The sequence below is a fragment of the Mauremys mutica genome, chromosome 3, assembly GCF_020497125.1.
Source record: "Mauremys mutica isolate MM-2020 ecotype Southern chromosome 3, ASM2049712v1, whole genome shotgun sequence".
NCBI classification, from domain to species: Eukaryota; Metazoa; Chordata; order Testudines; family Geoemydidae; genus Mauremys; species Mauremys mutica.
In genome coordinates, this window is record NC_059074.1 from 153,786,476 (window position 1) to 153,799,395 (window position 12,920).

A 12,920-nucleotide genomic window follows, 5' to 3' on the forward strand; every position below is an offset into this window, starting at 1 on the left:
TACATGACAAAAGGCTGCGATGTGCATTCCTCCAGTGCTAGCCTCACCTCTCAAATCAGTGTCTAAATGGTGTGAGGCCCCAGCTGAAGCAGCTGGTTTCTACCGGTGGGTTTTTCTGTTTAGTTTCACTTGCTCATTAAAACTGGCACTGAGGGTTGAGCTTAACTGTGCCAGGCCAACAACGGGGAGCTGTGAAGGTCTTGGGAGGAGGAAGGCGTGAGTCCCCTATAAATAACACATGAATAACAGTAGGGGTGGCTTTTTTGTCATGGTGACTAGTAACTGTTGCCATATTGCCAACCCCGAGTGTTCAGAAGTCATGAGTCAAGCCCTCAGAAACTATGAGACTTTAAAAAGAATAAAGTTGGATTCTTTTTATTTGCTTTCTGATTTTTGAGCCCTTTCAAGCTTTTTCTCTGCAGCCATGAGCTTTAGAAACTTTTTCTTTTCAATTGTCGCTGAGATTTTCATATAGCCGTATAACTTTGGGAGCTGGGGGGGTTAAAAAGACTACCAAATATTGCAAACTCATGATAAAATCATGAGCGTTGGCAACTCCGCCAAGTGGTTCTATTCTACACCATTTTGCAATGGCTGGACAACACTTGACTCCTTCGGTTCCCATAGAGCATTCCTATTACCTCCAGCAGATGGTAGCAGAGTCCTTTCAAATGTCTCTTCACCTAGATAAATTATTAGCCACTCCTGTTTTCCTGGTTGCTGTTGAAGGTTCATGCATGAGGTTGAATACCCCTCTCTTTCCTTGGATCAAAGTGCATCACTTATCACTTGCATGGGATCTCTCAGTCCTGGGTTATGCTGTTTACAAGTCATCCACAGACACATTTTGATCACTCGATTTCCCCCAGTATGTGGCATCACATTGTCAGGCACTGACACAATGTTGTGGTGCAAAGATTAAAATGTTGCTATGTTGAGATAGGGTGATTTTGTTCTGTGAGCGTCTCACAGTGTTACGGCACTCAGCCCGTTGTGGATGTTAGTGGAACAGATGTAATGATAATAAAGGAAAAGGGTTTTCTTAATAAAGAGGTATAAAATACCCAATCAGGAGTAGACTATTGGCTTTGAAGCAGCTGAGGCACGCACCCAGACCAGTTGTGTCTACAAAACAGGTGCAACACAAGCTAACCTCTGCTTTTGCAATTACTCCCCTGTTGTGCTGATATAATACACTGGCTTAGTGCACACAGTTATGTTGCCTCCTAATCAGTGGGCCCAGCAAGGATCCCAGGAAGCAGGGGCGGCTTTAGCAATTTCGCCGCCCCAAGCACAGCAGCACGCCGTGGGGGGGCGCTCTGCCGGTCGCCTGTCCCGCGGCTCCGGTGGACCTCCTGCAGACGTGCCTGCAGAGGGTCCGCTGGTCCCGCAGCTCCAGTGGACCTCCTGCAGGAATGCCTGCGGATACTCCACCGAAGCCAGTGGACCCTTCGCAGGCACACCTGCGGGAGGTCCACCGGAGCCGCCTGCCGCCCTCCCGGCGACCGGCAGAGCGCCCCCCGCGGCATGCCGCCCCAAGCACGCGCTTGGCGTGCTGGGGCCTGGAGCCGCCCCTGCCAGGAAGCCTCTTACTTACAGCTAGAGCTGGTTGAAACTTGGAATTTCCATTTAGCCGGGTCTAGGAGTGCTGACATTTCAAATTGTTTTGCTTTTGTTCCGAATCAGAAGGAAAGCAGATATTTTTGAAATTTCCTGTGAAATGGAATGTCTGAAAATGTTGGGTTTTGGACCATTTTTTGTTCTGGAACTTAAAAAAATTTGTTTTGAATTTTTGTTATGGCTGTTTTCCTTGTTACATATTTACAATATTTCATGACCTGTGAGGAGTAGTAGTAGTGTATAATATGACATAATAGTTTAAATATTCTAGTTTTATTTTATTTTTAGCACTTTTATTTTGATGCTTTTTGCAGTGTGAGACCACTTCATTACAACACAAACAGGAGACTGCTCAGGGAGGGATGGGGAGTGGGAAGATATGTCAATCAGGACTAAGTAGCAGCTGCTTTTAATGATTTTACAAATAAAATAAAATAGGTCAACTATTTTGTCATATTATGACATGTCAGTAGTAGTAATGAATATTCTTTTGTTTCAAAATATTTTTTACTGAGGGAATTCTCTTTGAACTAGACACATTTTTGGGAACATTTTAGTTTTGACAAACGGGGCATTTTTCATTGAAAAAATACTTTCCATGAAAAATTTCTCGGCAGTTCTACTCACAGCTAAAGGAGAGGTCACAGGAGAAGATCTTGCACTTATGGTGGTGAAGATCCTGGGTTTAATCCCAACTGATGATGTGTTGTACTTAATAGCAAGATGGATAAATTCTAACGAACCTAATGTTGTATCATATTGGTGTGGAATATTAGTCGTACAGGCTCAATATGTTTTAACCATCCGTAAAAAGAATGAGAGCATTTTAGTGAGGTCCTAGCAGTTCATTTATGAACATGGTGCTAAACATGATGAGATAGCAGTTTGGCCTATTAAAGAATGTACAGTACAAATTAAGATAGCCATTGCATTCATAACTAAATTAATAAACTCACTATCTCGCTAGAGATAATGCCTTCTGGTATTTATTTATTTTATTAATTTATATAGGGCCCTCCACACAGGCACTACTCATACAAATCATAATAGCATGCCAAAAACTAACATTCTGCATGCAAGATGTGCATTCTATGTAAGCACCCAAAAGTGAGGGGAGGGTGTTATCAGCAAGGTAGTGGGACCAGTGAGATACATGGTAGAGGTAAAAGGGAAGAATATATTGCCTTTCTATTACAAGACAGGAAAAAGGCACTGAAACTGGTGAGCATGCCACTAATCTATCTATCTCAGGTACTTATATGGCCCCCATGACCGTAACACCTCACAGTCTTTAATGGATTTATCTCCCCACTCTGAGGTAGGGCAGTGCTGTTGTCCCCACAGCGGTGGAACCCAGGTACAGAGGATAACCTTTTTCAAAAGCACTTCAGTGACTTAGGAACCTAAGTGCCATTGAAAGTCAATAAGATTTAGGCTCCGAGTACCTACGTCACTTTGGAAAATATTAGCCTGAGGCCTGGTCCACACTAAAAAGGGGGTTCGAATTAGGGTACACAAATTCAGCTACGGGAATAGCGTAGCTGAATTCGAAGTACCCTAATTCGAACTACTCACTCGTCCAGATGTGGCGGGGTCGAACTCTGCGGCTCCCCCGTCGACTCCACCACCGCCGTTTGCAGTGGTGGAGTACCGGAGTCGACCGCGGCGCTTCCGGAGTTCGAACTATCGCGTCTAGATCAGACGCGATAGTTCGAACTCCGAGAAGTCGAACTCACCGCGTCAACCCACGCGGTGAGTATGGACCTGCCCTGAGAGTAGGAGACTAGGGGCCAGTTTATTAAAGCTATTTAGTCACCTAATGATGCAGACAGGCACTTTTGAAAATTCCACTAGGGCCCAGATTTTCAAAGGGATTTTTTTCTCCCTAATCACTGTCAGGTAGGGCTTATTGTATGCCCTGAAGCATGAGGATTTATATCATTTCTAAAAATATATCTATATTGTCTATCTAATAGTGTAACTGAATTATTGAAAAGCCTCTTTTCTCCCATCATGTGACCTCCTTTAATTTTACTCTCCCTCTGTTATTTGCTATTCAACTCTGAAGCATTTTCAGAAATGGGGGCTCTGAAGAAGTCTATATGGAATGAAGTTGTGGTGTGCATTATTCTGAGGCTTTTATTCATAAAATACTTACCGATTTCCTCAGGTAAAGGCTTTTGTTAGCTCCCGAGGAATTACAATATGGGGAGTATCAGAAAAGGTCCATTTCCCCCACAAGACTGTCTGTTGAGGGGCTTCTGGGTCACAGGAGGTACAACGCCAGTTGGCAGAGGGCACCATATACCATAACTCTCATCAGGTCTGACACACTCCTTGCCCCAAGTGCCTGTTGTCATATTCTGTATCTAAAAGATGTCATGTAAGGTGTCACATGCAAACTGGTAACACGCTGGTCGTCAATATTATTGTTTGGTGTGTGTACAGGTGGTATACAAAGAATTATAGGTGTGCGCTGGAATTATGTTCCTCGGATGTGTTTGGCAGACAGTGCCTAGACACAGCCTGTCCTAGACAAAGGAAAGCTGTTTCACGGGCTGCACTGTGTCTCCAATGTAAATTAAGCAAGGAGTAACCTAAGACAATGCAAAGCACATTTACATGCAAGGTTAACAAAGCCATCAGGCAAACAAGTGGGGGAAGATAACCACTTAACCATCTCGATGGGAGATGGAGACCACACCCCCAGGAAGCCTTCCTGACTCTTGAAACAGGGTCAATAAACTTTGGGAAAATACATGGAGAGGCAAAAAGCCATTTTATCATCCTTCACCAGAGGAGACCAAGAAACCAAATGCTTTGCCGTCGGTGTTGGATCCTGACTAAAGGCTGGCCAGCCATGCTGCAAGAAAGACTGTGGTGAGAAAACTACTTTGAACAAAAGACTAATTGTTGTTAGATTTTAATCTTAGAAGCATATTCTTTATGTTTGTATGTTTGTAACTATCTGTGATGGGGTGTACAAACCCCACACTGGTGAAGCGAGGGGTAAGGCATTGCTCTGGACACAGGAGGCCATGTCCTACTGTCCCTGCTGGGGATGCTCACCGTGGAGGGAGAGCTCGGAAGAAAGCAGCTCCGCTCAGTCTAGGTGGACAGAGCAGGAGAGCAGTTTGGTATTGCTTGCAGCATCCTACAGAAAAGCTGCTGAGCCCAGGCCTTATGGTCAAACTGCCACAGACCCTTCAACTGCTGAAGATGATGAGCCACCACAGATCAAGGGAGCCCCTCTGGAGAGTGACCCAAGTGAGCTCCAAGGCAGACCAGTGGCACCAGCAGAGGAACTGAAGTTTAGGTAGGAAGTGGCCCAGGGAGCAGGCGTAGGGACATCCTCCCCCTAGGGCTGCACATTTTGGATTGTTGTTTCTTTGGGCTCTGGGTTGGAACCTGGTGGAGCATGGAGGGCCCACGTTGCCTTGCCCCTGGCCACTGACTCTCACCATTGGGTGATACAGCCATTGACTCCAGCTGTGAGGAGAAGTGCCCATTGTCTCTCACCACTGGGTGACAGTCTGGACCAGTGGTTCTCAATCTATTTACCATTGTGGGCCGCATATGTGGCTCACAATGTGTTATGTGGGCTGCATCCAATAGTACCTCTATGACCCTGAGGATGTAACATGGGCCACAGCTCTATGCTGATAGGGCCGCAAGTGGCCTGCGGGCTGCAGATTGAGAACCACTGGTCTGGAGTATTGCCACTGGTACTGCCAGCCTTGGACTCAAAACTCTCTCTGATACCATCTCTATCCCTATTCCTTCTACTTGGTATCGCTTAAATCTAGGTTCTATTGTTGTTAAACTGTCTTACGTTTACAAAATGGCCTCCATGTTTTATATTAAACTAAAGGGTAAAATCCTCAGCAAATCTAGCAAGATGGTGGGTTTTCTGTCTCTTGGGAGTCAGTGAACTCAGTAACTACTGTGAAGGTCCAGTGAGAGGGACTGGGCACTACAGGGGTGACGGTTTTGGGAAGACGTGACTGGAGGGGAGTTAGTGTCACCCTGCAAGGAGTAACCAGGCTAGTGGGAGCCAGGGTGAGGCCATTGTGGTATGGGCATGCTATAGGTGGTAGGCTCTGAGCCAAAGCTGCACAGCACAGAAGTAGCCATGATTACAGGGCAGGTGCTCATACCCCCTTATTCCACCATCTGATGGAAATAACAAGCTGTACATATTCATCTTCCCTCCCACAATTGTCTAAAGAACTTTTAGCTTTTGCAGACAACTTGTTAACCTTGTGGTGAGGTTTTTTTTTCCGTTTTTCCCCCAAAATCCATGAATGCCATCCCTGCCTTTCAACTGCTGGCACTTTGTGTGAAATGGTGGTTCCTTTCTGATGAGATTTTAAGTACACACAGCTCCTGAAGGGAACTAATAATGAGACCTATTTTTGGTCTACTTCCTAGTGACACATGGACCCATTCAAAAACACACTTGGTGTGAGTCTCATTTACACTTAGGCCTCTTTGCACTACTCTGGCAGTGAGAAGGGGCCTTTAAGGGGAATAGGTTATATGTATATGTTTTGTAATAGAGCGGGATATGTCTGTATCAAACTGTGAACTTCATCTTGGATTGTAACCTTCATTTTGAAGTGTAACCTCCACTTTGGATTAGAATATCTGTTTTGTATTAGGGGTTTGGCTCCTAGCTGATTGCTCTGTGATGGCTTCTCAGGCAGTCAAACTAGGGCTATCAGCTTGGATTGTCTCTCAACCACTGGCCCACTGCCATGGGATAATGGACTCTCTCCACAGAAGCCTGTCTGGGGAAAGGGCTGGAATTTTTCAGCTGGAGCACATAGGTCAAAAGGGACAGAGATTGTATTTAAGTGGTGGTGAGGAGTGAATATGAGCAAGAGGACCAGATCACCACCAAACACAAGAAGAAGGCAGGAAGGGCTACTTACCCTATGGACACAGACCAAACCAGGACTTATTGAAGGGGTTAGCTCAAAACGGGGGTTGTGTTCATGGTTTTGTTGTTCTTCACAGGTCTAGAACTCTCTAGGGCTTTCAGAAATAACGTGTCTGACCTTAAGATAGTCCTTTACTAAGTCTGTGCTCCTGCCATGTTGTCCCTGAAGAGTTTAACTAGAAAACAGAGCTCCTGTAGCCAGGTGGACTCTGGGGAAAAATATATCTAAGCAACTGGGAGTTTGGGAGGGCGGAAACAGTGGTTTAAGGTGGCTGGACTGTGGAGTCCCACAACCAGAGAAGGGTGTTGGACACCAGGTCTGCACTGGGAATGTGCCCGAGAGACCCAAAGGTAGGAACAGTGATCAGCCACTTCCCAGACCCAGCAGGCTTAGCAGCATAGGGGACCCAGTAGCTGGGTCCACTTACAACATAGTGGAGTCCTTCCAGTGGGAGACTGCACCTGGAAGACCGTTGTGCTGCTAGAATGGTGCAAAGGGACCTTAGTGTAAATGAGAATCAGGTCTAATATGTGTGGCAGTCTCTGAGACCCCCCCCCAGACTGTTTGGGAGCATGCGGACTGAAGTGAGAGGACGAGGTCCAGTGGTTGGGGCGTTGGCCTAGAAGTTGGGAGACCTGGGTTAAAGTTCCTGTTCCACCATAGAAGTCTGGTGTGACCTTGGGGAAAGTCACTTAGCCTCTCTGTGCCTCAGTTCCCCGTTGTGGGATAATAGCATTGCCCTGTCTTGCATGGGTGTTCTGAGGATAAATATATTGAAGACTGGGAGACACTCAGCTACTATGGCAATGTGGGGGGTGGGGGGGATGTAAGTAGCTAAGATATCTGGGAGTGAGACCTCCTCTCTCACAACCAGAAATGGCCCTGTGAGCAGGGTGGAAGCCCTTTGGCTTGCCCAGAGATGGAAGCAATGCATGTCTCCAATGCAATCAGAAGAGTGACTACAGCATGCATAGACACACAGAACCTAGCGTTGATCTGTCTAGCTTGAATAACGATAGCAGTGAAGCTGTGGCAGCGTGGGCTAGCTGCTTGAGTACTTATACCAGATCTCAGATACACTTGTACAGTGCATGCTTCTGTAGCCTCACTGCTATTATTATTTGAGCTAGCTAGATCAAAGGTAGCTCGCTTACATCTACATGTGCTGCAGTCACACTTCTGATTGCAGTGGAGACATAACCTGCATTGTACCTGTTGTAAGGTACACTTCATTCTCCAGGGTTTACCTTTCACTATAAGAAGTTCCACAAACAATCTAAATAAAGCAAGGCCAAGATGAGGCTGCTAAACTTACTTGCTAAACTTGGAAACAATCTGACCAGAATAGAAAGCAATGTTTAAATGATAGGCTGTTTAGGATAACTGACATCATATGCTCTGGTTAACGTACCGGGGAAACTATATTTACTTTACCTCTTAGAAACTTGACATTTAACAAATTGCTAACCAAACAAACTTTTAAGAGGAGGTTTGTATGGCTATCCTTGGCATACAACAGGTTAATCATTCATAGACGTTTTTATGGTCTTGTATTTCATTGCTATTAACATTGATGATACCCTGTATTACTGTAGAAGTTAATCTCATAAAATGTAATTACATAATATACTATGAACAAAGGACATCATAAATTCTAATGTCATGCACTGTCACTCTGAAAATGACATAGTGAAAATAAGTGTGACTCCCTATTGCAGTAAAACAGTCTCAAAGCAACTTGATCTGAAGAAGGAAAGAATTTGTAAAAGATCAAATAAATCTTTCTTGGCTCCTCATTCTCCTGCCTTTTCCCAGGCTGCCTTTTTATGCTTGGGATAATCTTCCATTGCCTGCGTGCCAATCAGCCACCCTCTGTTGGTTCAAATCCCTCTCATTAATCACTGTTCTTCTCAGAGGCATTTCAACAATACAAAATAATGTGAGCTGCTTTTTTGGTGGGTTAAGCAGTTGTGCTGTTTCTTCCCCACACAGTAAGAGCAACAACATTCTTTCAACTGAACATGACTTGTTTTAGATTAAGGACAACAGCAATACGAAAGTACAAAAGTAAAGTTTTTAGGAGTAAGCACTGTTTGTTTGTCTTATCTGTAACCACTCTGAGAACAAAATGGCTGCTGGCTCTGCACGTAGGCTCAGGAGATCCGCAAAGGGAGTCAGGTGCCTAAGTCCAACATTTAAGCACCACTGAGATCCTTGTCTCCCCTGCTCAGCTGCATCTGCCTAAGTCTGTTGGCACCTAAATTCCTTAGGCACCTCGGTTTCCACAGTTGCACATGCGCCAAACTGTCCTGATTCTGCTGATCAGATCAGCATCCCATCTCACATCTAAGCCCCGCCATGGGATTCATAAACTAGGTGTGGAACTTGATCTGGTAGGTGTACTCAGTCACTGGGCTCTGCAAAAAACAAACAAACAACCCTCTGGGAGCAAATGTATGTTTCCTAATATAGCCAATAGCCTGGTGGTTGGCACACCACCATGGGATGTGGGAGACTCAGGTGTGAATCCCCACTCTGCCTAATTTGGAGCAGAGACTTAAACCCAAGTTTCCCACATTTCAGGAGAGTGCCCTCATCATTAGGCTATTGACTGGAGGGAGGGAGGGAGGCAACCACTCTCATAAAAGGCCTGGCTTAGGTGCTGCTCAACACTGGTATGTCTAAGTCTTCTTTAAAAACAATGAGGAATCTGGTGGCACCTTAAAGACTTACAGATTTATTTGGGCATAAGCTTTCATGGGTAAAAATCCCACTTCTTCAGATGCATGGAGACATCCATGCAGCTTTAAGGTGAAACCAGACTCCTTGTTGTGTTTGTGGATACAGACTAACACGGCTACCCCTGTGATACTTGGTACCATGTAAATCTTCTTTGTGGATCTAACCCCAAGTTCTTAGCAGATTGTACAATGCTATTGATTTACCAACATTACTGTGTGCCTTGGCAATCTGAGCGGTGATGGCAGTGCACAGCAGAATGCTGAATGCACTTCACCAGTGTTATTCGAGAAGGATCTTGGGAATTCATTGGAGAGATTGTGTCATCAATGTGGCAGTGTTGGCCTGCACAGGTCGTCAGACTGTGAACTCAATCATCAGACAGAGATCGCTATGAAGGTTTGGCCCTGTCATCAAACTATCCTGTGGTCGAAGTGCTAGGTGTGTCTTAGTTTGGATTCCACCTGGAGGGAAGATAAGATGAGAAGGAGACAGAATGACTTATCGCAGGACAATTGAAAGGATGCTGTCCTTATAGAGACTAACATCTTGCTCTGTGCAGTGGGGAAAAAATGGGTTGCCTCATGTGCCACTAGGCACAGGAGATTTTAGTCTTAGCAGAGATGTTGGCTTCTTTATTTGCCTGTAAAGTGCTTTGCACACCTACCATTATGGTGTATTATAATAATGTGACCTCTTTTGGGTTGAGTGGTTAGCCAAAAATTCTGAGTCTAGCAGGTTGTTCCAGTTGGGAGTAGAAATTGGTGGTATCAGGTATTGCTCTGAAACACTTTTGTTTGCATACAGAACTCTGTACGTTCTTTGTGTGTCTGAATGTGGAAGAAAACAAGAACAAAGGAGGTTTTCTTTTAGCTCACAACCAGGGCTGGCCTTTGACCAGGGCAAACAGGGCAATTTGCCCAGGGAGATGAACTGATGGGCACGCATTTGATACCTCCCACATGACCGGCCAGCCCACCGAGAGCCAGCTGGGCTTAAGGAGGCAGCCAGCCAGCCTGGCCAGCATCAGGGAGCTAAAAACACACATGGCTGGAGAGGGTGGCCCCAAGCTGCAGCTTGTCTAGGCACTCGGTCAGGTAATTCCTCCGGGTGGGAGCAGCAGCAGGAGTGGGTGCCCAGGGCTCCCCACTCTCCCGGGACAGAGGGACCCCTGCATTAGAAGCCCTGGGGAGTGGGCGGGACTGAGCTGAAAGAGGCTCCCAATCTGATGTCTGGGATGGGCGGCTGACGGAGGAGCAGGAGGAGGAGGCATATTTGCGCTGGCAGCTTATCTCTGTGTGTCCCAGCTCGGGGCTTAGAGCAGCATTCCAGCGATCTAGTTTGTGTCTTAGTGTAGCAGGCCCACCACCATCATCCCTTTAATTGCCCCACTTGTCCAGGAAAGGGCTTGCTCTTTCCCCTGGCCCTGGCGGCAGGAGCATACACTTAGCTCTGGACAGGTGAGCACCACGCTAACCAGGGATGCTGCTGCAGAGAAGTGGCATGGGGGGGGCATGCAGGGTCACATACCACCCCCACCCCCACAGTTTTCTGCCAGGGTTTGCCTGCCGAGCCCTCTCCCTCCTTCCCTCCCCACCCTGCTTGCTGGAGCCCAGGATCGGGGAGAGGTAAACCAACAGCTCATGCACAAAATAGCTGGGAGCAGTAGGGAAGTGCTGCTGCTTCAGCTCCGCAGGGAGAGGTAGGGTTAGAACAGCTACTTACCCTCAGTTGCCCTATAGGAAATGGGGAGGGTTGCCTGGGGATGGGGGGGGCATGACTCGAGCTGTTGGGGGAGAATCTTTAAATTGCACCCACCCACCCCCCATCAGCAGGTGAAGGTCCTCCCTTCTCCCCTGGCTCAGTAGCTTCACTCGCTTGGTCAGGCAGGTGGGTGCACAGGAGATCTGAGTGTGAGATCAGCTATCCCATGTGCCTCCCCCACATCTGAACAGGACTTGAAATGGGGGCCACAGTGGGCAGGGGAGTAACATGCTGACTCACTGCACTGTGCCCTGTCCCAGGGATGTTCCCAACACAGTGATTCTGTAGTTTAGTTTTAACCAAGGAGTTTCCTTATTCTTGATGCAGTATGGAAATGTGCATAGCACTTTGCCCAACAGCTTAGGCAAGGCCCTGCCCCAAGGAATTTCAATATACTGCTAAGTACAAGTAGCAGAAACAGAAACAGTTAAAAAAAGAGAACCTGAGGGTGCGGATAAGCAATCTCATTCATCCCCTGGAAGTCCCTGGGGTTCCTGCTGTTAGTGTGAGGACAATGTGTGGATTGGCTCTGCCCCATCTCTCCGTTCAGTTGTGGGAAATTATGGGGGAGGCCAGATCATTTTTTAATGACAGTAGAAGTTGAGATTCAAAGAGTTCAAGCTTTAAAGCTGTTAAAACACAAACAGAGAGACAAGGTGGGTGAGGTAATATCTTTGTTTAGACCAACTTTGGTTGGTGAACGAGAGAAGTCCTTTTGAGCTCCGCAGCCCTGGAGAAGAGTTCTGTGAGGTTCAAAAGCTTGTCTCCTTCACCAACCAATCTGTAAATTTCAATTATTACTGATGGAAATATGTTTGTGGATTTGTGTGTGTATGGTGAAGTCAATAGCTAATTTCTAAGTTATCTGCACAAAACAACAACAAAAACCCTAGAGATTTGGGTGCCTAAGTATCCCCTGGAATCACAGTAAAAAGTTGCCTCCAAAATCTGAAATGGCATCCCTGGCGAGCCAGGAGTGGCCAGAGGGCTGCGGGAGGGCCATGGGTTCTGGCAAGATGCAGCCTGCGTGTGACAGCGCGAAGCCTGCCTTGAGCCACATGCCAAGCGCCAGGCACCACAAGCCACAGCAGCAGTGCAGAAGTAAGGGTGGCAATACACCATATGCCATGTCACCCTTACTTCTGCGCTGCTGCTGCTGGTGGTGGCATTGCCTTCAGAGCTGGGCACCCGGCCACCACCCACCGGTATCATGTTGACCTGCCAGTGCTTAATTTGTGCCAGGGCTGAACTCTGGCATCTCTTCCAATACAAATTAAACAGCAGGAGGCAGCGGGGCCCAAAGGTGATGGGGTGGGAGAAGCCCAGGGAGCCTGTGGGGGCCAGGGGCAATGCGGGGAGGGACGACCAAAATATAGCTTCACCCTGGGTGCCATTTTCCCTAAGCTTACAGCTCACAAGTCTCTATAGCCAACCCCAAAGCTCTTTCTTTCTCTCTCTAACTTTTTACAGGGTCACACTGCACTTACAGGTTCCTGCTTGGGTTGCTTGCCTCTCCCTTCTTCTCTGTTCTTCCATGTGTTCTCTCTCACACTGGTCACAACAGCTAGTGAAACCCTCTCAGTCAGAACTCCTGGGAAAGCTCACAACTCCCTTTTGGCTTAGGGCTGCGTGTGTGGCTGGGGGCACCAAGGGCTCCTTATTAACTCATCCTGACAGGCATGTTACAAAGACTGTGTTCACACTCAGTCTCCAAGAGATTTGTGATTTATGCAGTACCTTTAAGCATAACAATATTAATGCATTGGGTGAGTGATAGAACTACAAAGATTTATATATGGTTTAACTTTGTGACATGAATGTGCTTTTAACATGTAGGAGTAAGCGGTATTGTTG

At 46.6% G+C, this 12,920-nt stretch overlaps 1 protein-coding gene across 1 annotated transcript in view; it reads left to right on the plus strand.

Moving 5' to 3' along the window:
- Positions 1-10,650: 10,650 nt before the first annotated feature.
- The window catches only part of PLB1 (phospholipase B1), a 125,026-nt gene continuing 122,756 nt past the window's right edge, over positions 10,651-12,920 (plus strand). The window contains exon 1 of the mRNA XM_045009584.1: positions 10,651-10,762. The gene's annotated coding sequence lies outside the window, so the exon portion shown is untranslated. The remainder of the gene's footprint in view (positions 10,763-12,920) is intronic.